Source organism: Coregonus clupeaformis, chromosome 20, assembly GCF_020615455.1.
Source record: "Coregonus clupeaformis isolate EN_2021a chromosome 20, ASM2061545v1, whole genome shotgun sequence".
In the NCBI taxonomy this organism is placed as follows: domain Eukaryota; kingdom Metazoa; phylum Chordata; class Actinopteri; order Salmoniformes; family Salmonidae; genus Coregonus; species Coregonus clupeaformis.
In genome coordinates this window covers 12,454,989-12,473,588 of record NC_059211.1, presented here as the reverse complement: position 1 = coordinate 12,473,588, position 18,600 = coordinate 12,454,989, and positions in this window count along the sequence as shown.

Genomic DNA, 18,600 nt, shown 5'->3' with positions numbered 1-18,600 from the left:
TCCAATTCTTCCGACAACAACAGTTGAGTGGCTACCCCAAGCTGCATGATAACAGTGCCTAAAACTAGTTGATTCATCACCATGGTCAATTTCTGTGCAGTATTTGGCTGCTCTAACAAGGCAGGAAAGACGAGGGAAAGACGAGGGAAAATGTATGGACATTACAGCATAGGACAAAGGCCTCAATGGGATAGGACAACCTGTTGTTCCAGCCCAACAATAGATGTAATATTTATATGACACTAAAACACCTGAATGAATTACACACAACCAACCAATCAAGAGCCCTGATGGTATAGGTGACCTGAAGAAGTGATATTCTAACATCAGGTGTGCTTTTAATTTGTTTATGTACTGTAGGTTCACCAGCTGACTTCTATAAAGACACCCATGTCGACTGGATTCCCACTGTGAAGATGAGCAATGCTGCAGCAGCATCAGTTTCTACTTCTACTACTTTGTCCTTTTCCAGATATTAAATGAGACATCGCTCAGTTAGAAAAAATGGTTGTCATATGCTGTGCCTTGGTCAATCTGAATGAATCTGTTGTGCCATTTAAGTAGCGAGCACCTTCACCTTGTAGTCTTGACAAAAGTGCCCCCTTATTAAACCAAATGAAGGGTGTAGCAATAGCTGCTGATTAAACAGGAACACAGTTTCACAGTCATTTATTTACAGTATGTACACATGTATAAATATATAACATACCCTGATGAAGACAGCTTGTCTGTCGAAACGTTGGTTATTCGGTTAAAAAATGATGGAATCTGAGTTCCTAGAGTGTGGGGCTCCTTTTCTTTTCCAAGTGTTCTACTCCGTTAGCCAGCACCTTGCCTAAATATGTGTGCATTTATTTTGCCTCCAAATGAATATATAGCATGTCATTTGGAACAACATGTCAAATACTATTGTTTACAGTGAGGGAAAAAGTATTTGATCCCCTGCTGATTTCGTACGTTTGCCCACTGACAAAGAAATTATCAGTCTATCATTTTAATGTTAGGTTTATTTGAACAGTGAGAGACAGAATAACAACAAAAAAATCCATGTCAAAAATGTTATGAATATATTTGCATTTTAATGAGGGAAATAAGTATTTGACCCCCTCTCAATTAGAAAGATTTCTGGCTCCCAGGTGTCTTTTATACAGGTAACGAGCTGAGATTAGGAGCATGCTCTTAAAGGGAGTGCTCCTAATCTCAGTTTGTTACCTGTATAAAATACACCTGTCCACAGAAGCAATCAATCAATCAGATTCCAAACTCTCCACCATGGCCAAGACCAAAGAGCTCTCCAAGGATGTCAGGGACAGGATTGTAGACCTACACAAGGCTGGAATGGGCTACAAGACCATCGCCAAGCAGCTGGTGCGATTATTCGCAAATGGAAGAAACACAAAAGAACTGTCAATCTCCCTCGGTCTGGGGCTCCATGCAAGATCTCACCTCGTGAGAACGGTGAGGAATCTGCCCAGAACTACACGGGAGGATCTTGTCAATGATCTCAAGGTGTTACACCCCTGAAAAAGGGGAGGAATAATCACGAGAGTGATGCAGTTATGTTTCCTCACTGAAAACTTTAGTATAATGATTTTACAAAAATACCACATTTTACAGAACAACAGATCTACAGGAAATAGATAGTTTTGTAGGGTACAAAGCTTATTCAAGTCACAACAGCATAAACTGTAATTCACTAAAACATATACAAATGTTTCAATATAACTGTCAAGCACAAAGTAGCTTTAGCTCAGTAACCCATAACTAAATTCATCAACAATGTCAACAAAATGTTCTAAACACATTATACAAATAACCCCAAAATATTATTATTAACGCATATGTTCATTCAGAATTAACATAAAATGGCAGATACTCTCAGTACGAAGCTATTCTTCGCAGCAACCGAGCAGGATTTCACTCACACACGCACATATTACACTCTAACTTACTCAAGATGTTACTAAACACACCTTAAAACACTCTTGACATGTTAGCAAGTTATTACATTTAAATTAACTCATTTTATATCAATAACGTACCTGATAAAGGGGAGAAATAATCACGAGAGTGATGCAGTTATGTTTCCTCACTGAAAACTTTAGTATAATGAGGAAAAAGACCGCGATTTCCCCAGGAACTTGGGTGGAGACCAGAGCAATCGATCTCAGGCTCATAGATTAAAAGCATTTAGTAGATCACAGATTAACACTTTTACCCTTAAATTAGGCACCACAAAATAAAGTAGTCAATATAACGTTTAAACATTCCTCTTACAATTTTTTCCCTTTTTACACTTGATGGATTTTAACGTTTTAACACAATTATGAATTTTATCAATCTCTATGAACTAGTACTGAATGCATTATCTTTTTAACCTTAGATATTTTAAGATCCTCACATACCATGAACTTACTAATACTTTTTAGTGTATAACAGGCTATGAAAACAATTGGTAAGACACTACGCCGTGAAGGACTGATATCCTGCAGCGCCCGCAAGTTCCCCCTGCTCAAGAAAGCACATATACAGGCCCGTCTGAAGTTTGCCAATGAACATCTGAATGATTCAGAGGAGAACTGGGTGAAAGTGTTGTGGTCAGACGAGACCAAAATCGAGCTCTTTGGCATCAACTCAACTCGCCATGTTTGGAGGAGGAGGAATGTTGCCTATGACCCCAAGAACACCATCCCCACCGTCAAATATAGAGGTGGAAACATTATGCTTTGGGGGTGTTTTTCTGCAAAGGGGACAGGACAACTTCACCGCATCAAAGGGACGATGGACAGGCCATGTACCATCAAATCTTGGGTGAGAACCACCTTTCCTCAGCCAGGGCATTGAAAATGGGTCGTGGATGGGTATTCCAGCATGACAATGACCAAGAATGAGCACATTAAGGTCCTGGAGTGGCCTAGCAAGTCTCCAGACCTTAATCCTATAGAAAATCTGCCAAATGTCAGCCTCGAAACCTTGGAGAAGATCTGCAAAGAGGAGTGGAACAAAATCCCTCCTGAGATGTGTGAAACCTGGTGGCCAACTACAACAAACGTCTGACCTCTGTGATTGCCAACAAGGGTTTCGCCACGAAGTACTAAGTTATGTTTTGCAGAGGGGTCAAATACTTATTTCCCTCTTTAAAATGCAAATCAATTCATAAAATTTTTGACATGCGTTTTTCTGGATTTTGTTGTTGTTATTCTGTCTCTCACTGTTCAAATAAACCTACCATTATAATTATAGACTGATCATGTCTTTGTCAGTGGGCAAACATACAAAATCAGCAGGGGATCAAATACTTTTTTCCCTCACTGTAGCTAGCTAGCTAGCCAAACAATGAACATGTTTGGCTAACAACAACTCATAACTTTACTACCATGCATGAATCTGCAGGTAGCTGAAGTTAACCAATTAGGTTCAATGTTGGCTAGCTGAGATACGAATAATACTACTACACAGATCTAACATTAGCTAGCTAACATTACGCTTTAACTTGCAATTAAAACAACTTTCTGACAACATTTGAAACTTATAATATCTGAAAATGTAGTTAGCGAGACTCTTTTACCCATATACAGTGCCTTGCAAAAGTGTTCATCCCCCTTGGTGATTTTCCTATTTTGTTGCATTACAACCTGTAATTTAAATGGATTTTATTTTGATTTCATGTAATGGACATACACAAAATAGTCAAAATTGGTGAAGTGAAATGAAAAAAAATAACTTGTTTCAAAATATTCTAAAAAATAAATAACGGAAAAGTGGTGCGTGCATATGTATTCACCCCCTTTGCTATGAAGCCCCTAAATAAGATCTGGTGCAACCAATTACCTTCAGAAGTCACATAATTAGTTAAATAAAGTCCACCTGTGTGCAATCTAAGTGTCACATGATCTCAGTATATATACATCTGTTCTGAAAGGCCCCAGAGTCTGCAACACCACTGAGCAAGGGACACCACCAAGCAAGCGGCACCATGAAGACCAAGGAGCTCTCCAAACAGGTCAGGGACAAAGTTGTGGAGAAGTACAGATCAGCGTTGGGTTATACAAACATATCAGAAACTTTGAACATATCACGAAGCACCATTAAATCTATTATTAAAACATTGAAAGAATATGGCACCACAACAAACCTGCCAAGAGAAGGCCACCCACAAAAACTCACAGACCAGGCAATGAGGGCATTAATCAGAGAGGCAACAAAGATATCAAAGATAACCCTGATGGAGCTGCAAAGCTCCACAGCGGAGATTGGAGTATCTGTCCATTGGACCACTTTAAGCCGTACACTCCACAGAGCTGGGCTTTACGGAAAAGTGGCCAGAAAAAAGCTGTTGCTTAAAGAAAAAAATAAGCAAACACGTTTGGTGTTCGCCAAAAGGCATGTGGGAGACTCCCCAAACATATGGAAGAAGGTACTCTGGTCAGATGAGACTAAAATTGACCTTTTTGGCCATCAAGGAAAATGCTATGTCTGGCGCAAACCCAACACCTCTCATCACCCCGAGAACACCATCCCCAGTGAAGCATTGTGGTGGCAGCATCATGCTGTGGTGATGTTTTTCATCAGCAGGGACTGGGAAACTGGTCAGAATTGAAGGAATGATGGATGGCGCTAAATACAGGGAAATTCTTGAGGGAAACCTGTTTCAGTCTTCCAGAGATTTGAGACTGGGACAGAGCTTCACCTTCCAGCAGGACAATGACCCTAAGCATACTGCTTAAGCAACACTCGAGTGGTTTAAGGGGAAACATTTAAATATCTTGGAATGGCCTAGTCAAAGCCCAGACCTCAATCCAATTGAGAATCTGTGGTATGACTTAAAGATTGCTGTACACCAGCGGAACCCATCCAACTTGAAGGAGATGGAGCAGTTTTGCCTTGAAGAGTGGGCAAATATCCCACTGGCTAGATGTGCCAAGCTTATAGACAATAGTTATGCATGCTCAAGTTGTTTGTTTCACAATAAAAAATATTTTGCATCTTCAAAGTGATAGGCATGTTGTTGAAATCAAATTATACAACCCCCCCAAAAAAGGCAAGAAAATAGGAAAAATGCCAAGGGGGTGAATACTTTTGCAAGCCCCTGTACATGGATGAACGCTTCTCCCTTTCTTTCACAGATGCCATGGTTGCCCTTAGTTTGAAGATATAATCCAGAGACAGGTGTTTTATACAACAGCCTTCTATGTGTTCTCTTTTCAGCTCCCTCCGCATATTTGCAATCCAACACCAGAATATTCTCCATCTCCTTAGCTATCATACTCTACTTCCACCGGGCATTCCACTGATTTCAAAACTCGGTCAACAACACTGTTGATCACCGTTTCAGAAGACTCTACAATGTCTGGTTCAATTAAAATGTTTTTACCTAAATCAGGGATTTCCTCATCGTCTGATTCGTTTTCAGAGTGAGAGAGGGTCAGCATGGCAAAATCATCCTCCAGAAAGTGGAGCGCATAAGCAACACTTTTGCAGTTCTTCGTGATATCTTTCAAAAAAAGCTGCATTAGAAAGGATTACCTACACATACTGAGCAGCTCATGGTATAGACAGAAGCATGCTACATGGCAGACTGATCCGGACAGCCCATCCATTATCTCAGCCAATCATGCCTAGCGGGAAGGTTCCTGTCTTTTTCTGTGGCTAAACCAACCAGGCTTGTAATTTAACAATTTTATTCGTATTTACAGATGGCATACAAGTTTGTTATTAAGGCACGTGAAAGTTCACATATTCCAGAATGCATTTCTGCCAAAAAACGCATTTTGATAACAAGAAAATACGTTCTAATGATTCTCTTGTGAAGTAGTGACATGCGACATACGAGTCACATATTGTATGGGTGAAATGAAAAGTATTTAGCATGTCATCTCTGCTTTGCCTTGCCGCATTAAATAAAATGTATTTCTTCTAGCCTAACTATTGTTAATTTCTTTTACAATTCAAACACCTTTAGCATAGACAATGTAACTGTTGTGGTAGTCTTAGGCAAACCATATTCACTATCACAGTGGCACCTCCAAGTACCACTCAAACCTTCTGGGAGAAAAGTATCTGGCATTGAACTTGATAGTAGCAGTTGTGTGTATGTTTTAAGATAAGGATCCCATAATCTCCTGCTTCCAGACATTTCATTAGATTACAAGGGTTGGATTTGCACTAAACAATTTCATGTCAGCACCTCATGTACATTGTTTACTGGTATAATTTTTTTATTGACAACAGATACCTCAACAATATGTAAACAATATGTGATTTAAGCTAATGCAGGGATAGGCAACTCCAGTCCTCGGGAGCCTGATTGGTGTCACACTTTTGCCCCAGCCCCAGCTAACACACCTGACTCCAATAATCAACTAATCATGATCTTCACTTTAGAATGAAATTAAGGGAATGGGGATACCTAGTCAGTTGCACAACTGAATGCATTCAACCGAAATGTATCTTCCGCATTTAATCCAACCCCTCTTATCAGCTTTTTTTGCTAGGGATGGGGAAAAAGTGAGACACCACTCCGGCGCCCGAGGACTGGAGTTGCCCATCCCTGGGCTAATGCCATCATACTGTAGGCCAGTGGTTCCCAACTCCAGTCCTCGAGTACACCCAACTCCGGTCCTCGAATACCCCCAACAGTACACATTTTTATTATAGCCCCGGACAAGCATACCTGATTCAACTTGTCAACTAATCATCAGGCCCTGTTAGCGGTACTCGAGGACCGGAGTTGGGAACCACTGCTCTAGACCTATGGCTGCATTGGTCTTGCATGCCATTATCATCAGCTGCAAAATGGGTTCACGTCAGAGGAGGCTGGTGGGAGGAGCTATAGGAGGAAGGGCTCATTGTAATGGCTGGAATGGAATTAATGGAACGGTATCAAACACATCAAACATATGGAAACCACATGTTTTATTCCATTTATTCCCCTCCAGCCATTACAGACTGATATCCTGAGAAAGCGCGACAATCAAATAAAACCAATTGGAGAGCTTACAACTGAACGAAAGATAATGTTCATTTGAGAATACAACACAGAAACACACACAAATTAGGCTGTGTTTACACAGGCAGCCCAATTCTGATCTTTTTTTCACTCATTTGTCTTTTGACCAATCAGATCAGCTTTGAAAAATATCTGATGTGAAAAGACCTGATGTGATTGGTCAAAAGACCAATTAGTGGAAAGAATATCAGAATTGGGCTGCCTGTGTAAACGCAGCCACAGAGACAGATTCCCTTCCCCTTTTTATTGCAAGATTGTGATCTGTGATTAATCAACATTGACAGCAGTTTATCTTGAATAATAGTTTTAAGTTAACAATTAAAACAAGTTTGAACACTTCAAAGAATCAACACTTTATGTCATATCATTTCAAAGTGTACAAGTAAGGTAACTCATATGTAAAGGCTAGACATCTTAATAACAACTAGGCTATTATTACTAAAGCATCACTTCAGGGGAACAAAAAAAGGTAAGCCACTGATCCCTGATCTACTTGGTGAGCAGACTTCTAATCCAGCCCAGCAATAGCACACTTGATTATCAACTAATTAGGTTAGATAAATTGAATCAGCATTTTAAGACTACCTTCATTGTTAGAACCTTTGTAGGAGCATTGTTAAATCTCTGAGCTGTTTCCCAAAACCATCGTTATTAACGTTGCACTACAGTGTCTTCAGAAAGTACTCAAACCCCTTGACTTTTTCCACATTTTGTTGTGTTAGAGCCTGCATTTAAATTGATTACATTTAGATTTTTTGTCACTGGCGTTCACACAATAACCAATAATGTCAAAGTGGAATTATGTTTTTAGACATTTTTACAAATGAATTAAAAGCTAAAATTTGAAATGTCTTGAAGTATTTAACCCCTTTGTTATGGTAAGCCTAAATAAGTTCAGGAGTAAAACTTAGCTTAACAAGTCACATAATAAGTTGCATGGACTTACTCTGTGTGCAATAATACTTTTTTACATGATTTTTGAATGGCTACCTCATCTCTGTACCCCACACATACAATTATCTGTAAGGTCCCTCAGTCAAGCAGTGAATTTCAAACACAGATTCAAATCAAATCAAAATAAATGTTATTTGTCACATGCGCCAAATACAACAGGTGTAGACTTTAACATGAAATGCTTACTTACAAGCCCTTAACCAACAGTGCAGTTCAAGAAATAGTGTTAATAATATATTTACTAAATAAACATTAGTAAAAAAATAAAATAAAAAATAACAATAAAAGAACAATAACGAGGCTATATACAGGTGATACCTGTACCGAGTCAATGTACGGGTACAGGTTAGTCGAGGTAATTTGTAAGTAGGGGTAAAGTGACTATGCATAGATAATAAACAGCGAGTAGCAACAGTGTAAAAACAAAGGGGGGGTCAATATAAATAGTACGGGTGGCCATTTGATTAATTGTTCAGCAGTCTGAACCTAGACTTGGCGCTCCGGTACCGCTTGCCGTGCGGTAGCAGCGAGAACAGACTATGACTTGGGCGACTGGAGTCTTTGACAATTTTTGGGGCCTTCCTCTGACACCACAAAGTGTCAACCACAAAGACAGAGGTTTTCCAATGCCTCGCAAAGAAGGTCAACTATTGGAAAAAGCAGACATTGAATATCCCTTTGAGCATGGTGAAGTTATTCATTACACTTTGGATGGTGTATCAATACACCCAGTCACTACAAAAATACAGCCGTCCTTCCTAACTCAATTGCCGGAGAGTAAGGAAACTGCTCAGGGATTTCACCATGAGACCAATGATGACTTTAAAAAAGTTAGAGTTTAATGGCTGTGATAGAAAACTGAGAATGGATTAACATTGTAGTTACTCCACAATACTAACCTAATTGACAGCGTGAAAAGAAGGAAGCCTGTACATAATACAAATATTCCAAAACATGCAACTGTTTTGCAACAAGGCACTAAAGTAAAACTGCAAGAAATGTGGCAAAGCAATTAACTTTTTTTTCCTGAATACAAAGTGTTATGTTTGGGGCAAAGCCAATACAACACATTGAGTACCACTCTCCATATTATCAAGCATAGTGGTGGCTGCATTATGTTATGCTTGTAATCGTTAAAGACTGGGGAGTTTTTCAGGATTAACAAAAACTAAATGGAGCTAAGCACAGGCAAAATCCTAGAGGAAAACCTGGTTCAGTCTGCTTTCCACCAGACACTGGGAGATGAATTCACCTTTCAGCAGGACAATAACCTAAAACACAAGTGAATGTTCCTGAGTGAATGTTCCTGAGTGGTTTTGACTTAATTGAAAATCTATGGCAAGACCTGAAAATGGTTGTCTAGTAATGATCAACAACCAATTTGACAGAGCTTGAAGAATTTTGAAAAGAATAATGGCAAATGTTGCACAATTAAGGTGTGGAAAGCTCTCAGAGTCAGAAAGACTTAGTTATAATAGTGTCATGTTCGTTTAAGGATGGGTCAGACCAAGGCGCAGCGTGAAATGCGTACATGTTTATTTAAATGATAAACACACGACAAACCAACGAAACGTGAAGCCCTAAGGCTACACACAAAACAAGCCTACTCACGGAACAAGATCCCACAACTAACGAGTGCCAATAGGCTGCCTAAGTATGATCCCCAATCAGAGACGACGAGCGACAGCTGCCTCTGATTGGGAACCACACCGGCCAACATAGATCTACACATACTAGATCATTCACATAGATATACACAACATAGAATATTCACACCCTGACTCAACATATAAGAGTCCCCTGAGTCAGGGTGTGACAAATAGCTGCCAAAGGTGCTTCTACAAAGTATCGACTGAGGGGTGTGAATATTTCTGTATTTAATGTTCAATACATTTACAAACATGTTTTTACTTTGTCATTATTGTGTGCTGTGTGTAAATGGGTAAGAGAATAAAATCCATTTCATCAATTTTGAGTTCAGGCAACAAAATGTGGAATAAGTCAAGGGGTATGAATACCTTCTGCGTCACTTTATACACAGAAGGTCTCCGCTAAACACATAATCACATGGTTTATCCGCCTCTCTGTGACCACTGATAACTTCATAACAGAGTTGACTACAAATGCAAAGTTGTCAATGTCTTTGCCATTGATACAACCCAGGGATGCATAAAAAGATGCCTCAAATTAAAACCGAGATGACTGAATTAAAATATAAATACAGTAGGCCAATTTCAATCATATTGAAATACATTTCATGTTCAATAAATTGACTTATATTTTGCTACTTGAAGGCTGTCTGAAATCTGTCTCAATATATTTCATAATGTGTAGCCTAACATGTGCACAATGATGTGCCAAATCTTGATTTAGTGTATTATTATAGGGTAACCATTAGAATAAGCCGCCTCAATATTTGCAGCCATAGGTGATAATATCTTTCTAGGAGCTGATCCGTCGTCATTATTGTGTTTTAATTCTAATGATTTTAATTAAAAAAGCTGATCCGAGAGCAGTGTTGCCTTTCTTTCGATCCTCAGTCTCGATAAATGCCTCAACGACGCACTTAGCGAACGTTCTGTATGTTAGCCTGCACATCCAGCAGGGTTGGCATGCTCCAGTTGTAATAGGTTTACACATCGTGTGTGACTTTAAAACTGTATTTTTGTTTTTGTTAACAACATTTACTAACATAACTACACATACACAGTGTAGAAAACATTAGGAACACCTGCTCTTTCCATGACATAGACTGACCAGGTGAATCCAGGTGAAAGCTATGATCCCTTAGTGATGTCACTTGTAAAATCCGCTGCAATCTGTGTAGATGTAGGGGAAGAGACAGGTTAAAGAAGGATTTCCAAGCCTTGAGACGATTAAGACATGGATTGTGCTTGTGTGCCATTCAGAGGGTGAATGGGCAAGACAAAATATTGAAGTGCCTTTGAACGGGGTATGGTAGTAGGTGCCAGGGACACCGATTTGAGTGTGTCAAGAACTGCAACGCTGCTGGGTTTTTGACGCTCAACAGTTTCCCATGTGTATCAAGAAAGGTCCACCACCCGAAGGACATCCAGCCAACTTGACACAACTGTGGGAAGCATTGGAGTCAGCATGGGCCAGCATCCCTGTGGAACGCTTTCGATACCTTATAGAGTCCATGCCCCGACGAATTGGGGCTGTTCTGAGGGCAAAAGGGGGTGCAACTCAATATTAGGAAGGTGTTACTAATGTTTTGTACACTCAGTGTATAACCCATTTGTATACAAGGATGTACCCTTATTCTCTTCGGACATTTGAACCTTGAAATATTGATTGGGACCTTGTCATATGCATACAAGGTTTCACAGCTCTCTGTACCTGAGGACAGAAAACATCACAAAGAAACAGGCTTCATTATACTCAAATTAGACAGCACTGAATATTATGTTGCTATATCTCTCTGTCCTCAGTTTTTCTCGCTAGGGACTGGAACTGGAGAATATTGACATAACATACTCCCAGAGTAGCCTACTCTCTCCCTTCTCTGACAGCTGGAGCTGCAAATTCGAGTTTGTATTTTAATTTACAATGATAAATGCATCAAGATAGCTAACTAGCTAATATGACGTTAGCTAGCTGGTGATATTTAATTCACTTAGCTAGCTATACAGTATGTAAAGTTAGCTATCTAGCTAGCTAACATTACGTTAGCAGCTAATTTGAGTTAGCCTGCACACTAAGTTCCTGTAGCAAGCTAGCAAGCTAGCCAATAATTAATCCCTATGTGGAAGAGTTATGTATGGTTTTTAAATAACATTTACATTTCAGTCATTTAGCATACGCTCTTATCCAGAGCGGCTTACATTAGTGCATTCATCTTGTGATAGCTAGGTGAGACAACAACATATCACAATTGTAGAAGGCACATTTTCTATCAGCAAAGTCAGTGTTTGTAGGAAAAGACAAGTGCAATATTTGTTTAAAATATATTCTGGAATATATTTCAATGCAATAAATGCATTGAACCCCCCAAAAATGTCAGAGTACATTTTGCAGGATGAAAATACAGTGCCTTAAGAAAGTATTCACACCCCTTGACCCCTTTTCCATATTTTGTTGTTACAAAGTGGGATTAAAATGGATTGAATTGTCACTATTTGTCAGCGATCTACGCAAAATACTCTGTAATGTGAATGTGCAAGAAAAATGTGAACGTAATTTATTTTTTATGGAAAATACAACACTAATATCTTGATTAGATAGGTATTCAACCCATTGAGTCAATACATGTTAGAATCGCCTTTGGCAGCGATTACAGCTGTGAGTCTTTCTGGGTACGTTTCTAAGAGCTTTGCACACATGGATTGTACAATATTTGCCCATTACACTTAAAACAATTCTTTAAGCTTTGTGAAGTTGGTTGTTGACCATTGCTAGACAGCCATTTTCAAGTCTTGACATATATCTTCAACCCAATTTAAGTCAAAACTGTAACTAGGCCACTGAGGAACATTCTATGTTGTCTTGATTAGCAACTCCAGTGTATATTTGGCCTTGTGTTTTAGGTAATTGTCCTGCTGAAAGGTGAATTTGTCTCCCAGTGTCTGTTGGAAAGCAGACTGAAAAAGTATACTCGGTCATAACAGACTTTATATGGGCAAATACAATTCATAGAATAAAAAGGAATGTTTTACATCTTTTACATCTGAGAGTGGTTTTAACATTCAAGACTTTGAATTGTATCTACTCACTACTCAGGGCTTTTACTTGTGACATATAGTTAAATGTACTAAAGAGGAACAATGCGTACATATTGAAAATGTGCATGCTCATCCCCAGAATCGTTTACATGTTTATTTTCAAAAGATAAAGCTAAGAACATTAATAACTTCATAGTTAAGAACACTATAGCAATATGGAAGAAAGTGAAACATATTCTACAAGAACCAATATCACTACCTAGAAGCACAAAATTATGGAACAATCCCTGGATAGCTTTTCAGAATTAATCGATGAATTGGTCCACATGGAAAACTAAAGTCATAGAAATCATACATTTATTGGTAAAAGGAAATACATTTATTTCCATGACAGCTTTAAAAAGCAATTTTGGATTGACCAATGTACAGTGAGGGAAAAAAGTATTTGATCCCCTGCTGATTTTGTACGTTTGCCCACTGACAAAGAAATGATCAGTCTATAATTTTAATGGTAGGTTTATTTGAACAGTGAGAGACAGAATAACAACAAAAAAATCCAGAAAAACGCATGTCAAAAATGTTATAAATTGATTTGCATTTTCATGAGGGAAATAAATATTTGACCACTCTGCAAAACATGACTTAGTACTTGGTGGCAAAACCCTTGTTGGCAATCACAGAGGTCAGACGTTTCTTGTAGTTGGCCACCAGGTTTGCACACATCTCAGGAGAGATTTTGGCACACTCCTCTTTACAGATCTTCTCCAAGTCATTAAGGTTTCGAGGCTGACGTTTGGCAGCTCGAACCTTCCGCTCCCTCCACAGATTTTCTATGGGATTAAGGTCTGGAGACTGGCTAGGCCACTCCAGGTCCTTAATGTGCTTCTTCTTGAGCCACTCCTTTGTTGACTTGGCCGTGTGTTTTGGGTCATTGTCATGCTGGAATACCCATCCCCGAACAATTTTCAATGCCCTGGCTGAGGTAAGGAGGTTCTCACCCAAGATTTGACGGTACATGGCCCCGTCCATTGTCCCTTTGATGCGGTGAAGTTGTCCTGTCCCCTTAGCAGAAAAACACCCCCAAAGCATAATGTTTCCACCTCCATGTTTGACGGTGGGGATGGTGTTCTTGGGGTGATAGGCAGCATTCCTCCTCCTCCAAACACGGCGAGTTGAGTTGATGCCAAAGAGCTCCATTTTGGTCTCATCTGACCACAACACTTTCACCCAGTTCTCCTCTGAATCATTCAGATGTTCATTGGCAAACTTCAGACATGCCTGTATATGTGCTTTCTTGAGCAGGGGGACCTTGCGGGCGCTGCAGGATTTCAGTCCTTCACGGCATAGTGTGTTACCAATTGTTTTCTTGGTGACTATGGTCCCAGCTGCCTTGAGATCATTGACAAGATCCTCCCGTGTAGTTCTGGGCTGATTCCTCACCGTTCTCATGATCATTGCAACTCCACGAGGTGAGATCTTGCATGGAGCCCCAGGCCGAGGGAGATTGACAGTGTTTTTGTGTTTCTTCCATTTGCGAATAATCGCACCAACTGTTGTCACCTTCTCACCAAGCTGCTTGGCGATGGTCTTGTAGCCCATTCCAGCCTTGTGTAAGTCTACAATCTTGTCCCTGACATCCTTGGAGAGCTCTTTGGTCTTGGCCATGGTGGAGAGTTTGGAATCTGATTGATTGATTGCTTCTGTGGACAGGTGTCTTTTATACAGGTATCAAACTGGGATTAGGAGCACTCCCTTTAAGAGTGTTTTCCTAATCTCAGCTCGTTACCTGTATAAAAGACACCTGGGAGTCAGAAATCTTTCTGATTGAGAGGGGGTCAAATACTTATTTCCCTCATTAAAATGCAAATCAATTTATAACATCTTTGACATCCGTTTTTATGGATTTTTTTGTTGTTATTCTGTCTCTCACTGTTCAAATAAACCTACCATTACAATTATAGACTGATAATTTATTTGTCAGTGGGCAAACGTACAAAATCAGCAGGGGATCAAATACTTTTTTCCCTCACTGTATATCCTATCACAGCCATTAAACTCTGTAACTGTTTTAAAATCACCATTGGCCTCATGGTGAAATTCCTGAGTGATTTCCTTCCTCTACGGCAACGGAGTTAGGAAGGGAGCCTGTATCTTTGTAGCGACAGGGTATAAAAATGTATTAATAACTTCACCATGCTCAAAGGGATAATCAATGTATGTTTATTTTTTTTATTTTTTACAATCTACCAATAGGCGCCCTTCTTTGCGAACCATTGGAAAACCTCCCTGGTCTTTGTGGTTGAATCTGTGCTTGAAATTCCCTGCTTGACTGAGGGACCTTACAGATAATTGTATGTGTGGGGTACAGAGATGGGGTAGTTATTTAAAAAGCATGTTAAACACTATTGTTGCACACAGAGTGAGTCCATGCAACTAATTAAGTGACCTGGTTATTTTCTTACTCTTACATTTATTTAGGCTTGCCATAACAAAAGGGTTGAATACTCATTGACTCAAGACATTTCAGCTTTTCATTTTTAATTAATTTGTAAACATTTCTAGAAACATAATTCCACTTTAACATTATGGGGTATTGTGTGTAGGCCAGTGACCAAAAATCTCAATTTAATCCATTTTAAATTCAGGCTGTAACACTACAAAATGGGGTATGAATACTTTCTGAAGGCACTGTACATATCCATAATAATACAAATATGGAGGTGTGAAAATTATATATAATATTAAAATTAAAATAAATGTATGTCACATTTAAATATGGGTGGTACATATAATATAATATATTTTTTAAATACTGTATATGTCACATTCGTTGATATATATGGCCATACAGTGTATTCGGAAAGTATTCAGACCCTTTGACTTTTTCCACATTTTGTTACGTTACAGCCTTATTCTAAAATGTATTAAATTGTTAGTTTTTTCTCATCAATCTACACACAATACCCCATAATGACAAAGCAAAAACAGGTTTTTAGAAATGTTTGCAATTGTATTAAAAATAATAAACTTTAATATTATATTTACGTAAGTATTCAGACCCTTTACTCAGTACTCTGTTGAAGTACCTTTGGCAGCGATTATAGCCTCAAGTCTTTTTGGGTATATCGCTACAAGCTTGGCACACCTGTATTTGGGGAGTTCCTCACATTCTTCTCTGCAGATCCTCTTATGCTCTGTCAGGTTAGATGGGGAGCGTCGCTGCACAGCTATTTTCAGGTCTCTCCAGAGATGTTTGATCAGGTTCAAGTCCGGGCTCTGGCTGGGCCTCTCAAGGACATTCAGAGACTTGTCTCAAAGCCACTCCTACGTTGTCTTGGCTGTGTGCTTAGGGTCGTTTTCCTGTTGGAAGGTGAACCTTCGCCCCAGTCAGAGGTCCTGAGCGCTCTGGAGCAGGTTTTCATCAAGGATCTCTCTGTACTTTGCGCCGTTCATCTTTCCCTCGATCCTGACTAGTCTCCCAGTCCCTGCCGCTGAAAAACATCCACACAGCATGATGCAGCCACCACCATGCTTCAACATTTACATAAATGTCTAAAAACCTGTTTTCGCTTTGTCATTATGGGGTATTGTGTGTAGATTGATGAGGAACAACTGTAATTTAATCAATTTTAGAATAAGGCTGTAACGTAACAAAATGTGGAAAAGGTCAATTGGTCTGAATACTTTCCGAATGCACTGTATATTACTTTTCCATATGGGGTGACGTTTTAATAATAATGACCTATTCTCTTGAGAATCTTTGAGGGTTCTTTATGATTTGGATTTACACAAAAAAGGCCCCATATTTTTTGGGGGAAATAGTCAATGTACTAAGTAGGCAATGGCACTTGTGTGTCTCTTCCACACTGGATGCTGTCCAACGCTTGCACATCTAGACCTATGGCAGGCAAGTTGAGGTGAGATATAATTACTCATTTGTTGGGCATTATTTACATATGATTGTTTCGAAAAAAGTATTGGAAGTATAAAATGGCATCTGTAGTTTTGTGCTGTTAGCAACACCATTAAATCCCTTAGAACGTTTGGAGCAAAGAACCAGACACAAGACTATTTGAATTCAAATCACAGAATTTTGTATTACTCAGTGGCAATAGAACATAAGCTCAGTCAACACATTCTTCACAGATCCATATGTAACACCAATGCGATGCTATTTCTTTGAGGCCAAACATATTAATTCCATTTTGATAGCAATGCCAAATCTCCAATGGCGCTGCTTGAGACGTTTGGTGTGACAGTGAGAGTCCCACTCCCTCTCAACTCCCCCTAACTCCCCGCTTCAGCCTTCCGTGGTTGTGGTTGCTCCCAACGTCCAGCCACACATCTCTGACATTTGTCTCCGTGGCACATTAGTCACTGGCCGCTCCCACCGCAGCCTCCCGGAGAGGGCAAGCGTACATTTAAAAGCTACCTCCGCCCTGAGGCGATACATCCACACTATTTGTCTGCTGCACATTACACCCTGCAACGAGACATTTTGTATGCTCTGCACCACATCATTCTCTCTCACACTCTTTCTCTCTCTTGCTATCTTCCTTTCAAATCAAATCAAATCAAATGTTATTTGTCACATGCTTCGTAAACAACAGGTGTACACTACATGACTTTCAAAATCCTAACATCGCTGAGCCTCTCACAATAAACGACCATCTTTCCTGTAGTTTTTTTTGTCTTGCCAACGTAGTGGTGTGCGCACTAAATGATGTGACACAGACAGGGGTCACACAGTACAAGATTATTCACCTGGTTGTAAGGATTCTCGATACCTGTGATGACATGTTTGAAAATATTGGGACGTCTGGGACTGCTCAAAGACGTGATCGGTAACCCTCAGATTGCGTCTCTGACCCGCTCACATTAAACGAGCGACGGCCGTGCACCCTGAGTAGGCAACGACATGGGGATTTGGTCACCGATCTCAAAAGCTTGTCTGGGACAGCTAAATCGGGGCCAAAATTGTGTAGTGTACACCCGGCTTAACAGTGAAATGCTTACTTACGGGCCGGGCCCTTCCCAACAATGCAAAATACAAAAATAATAGAAAAATAATAACACAAGGAATAAATACACACTGTGTAACAATAACATGGCTGGATACACAAGGTACCAGTACGGAGTCGATGTGCAGGGGTACGAGGTAAATGAGTAAGATACAGTGTATGTACATAAAGGTAGGAGTAAAATGACTAGGCAACAGGTTAGATAATAAGTAGTAGCAGCAGCCTATGTCAAAAGGGAGTCAATGCAGATAGTCCGGGTAGCTATTTGGTTAACTATTTAGCAGTCATGGCTTGTGGGTAGAAGCTGTTCAGGGTCTTGTTGGTACCAGACTTGGTGCATCGGTACCGCTTACCGTGCGGTAGTAGAGAGAACAGTCAAATATGACTTGGGTGGCTGGAGTCCTTGACAACTGCATTATATACAATTCCGCACTTGAGTCCACAAAGTATGATGAGATGATATCTAAAGGGCGCTGCCGGGGCTCTCTCACACACGTGCCTTTTAACATAACAGTCTGTTAATATTGTCACGGTTAACTAAGCCAGAACCCAGAAGCAGACCAGGACAAGGTACGTTGAGACAAAGGTGAGTGTTTATTAATAGATTCCGAGTGAGGCTGAATAATCCAGGGAACAGAGCGGGTGGCGTGGATGGGTTGTTGAGGGTGCAGTGGTTGGTCCGGTACTGGCTCGGCAGCCGCCGACCATCAGGCAGAGGTTGGGTGAAGGTTCCGGGTGAGAGACTGCAGACAGAACAAAACGGAGGTCAGTACACAGCAAGTCAAAAAGGTGCAAAACAACAAAACTAACACTACTGGCTCAGAGACTGATACGCTGACAAACATACTGTTCATGGCTAACGATCCGGCAGGAACTGGATGTTGGGCCAGAGCCTAAGAAGGGTGATGATCAGGACCAGGTGTGCAGATTGCTG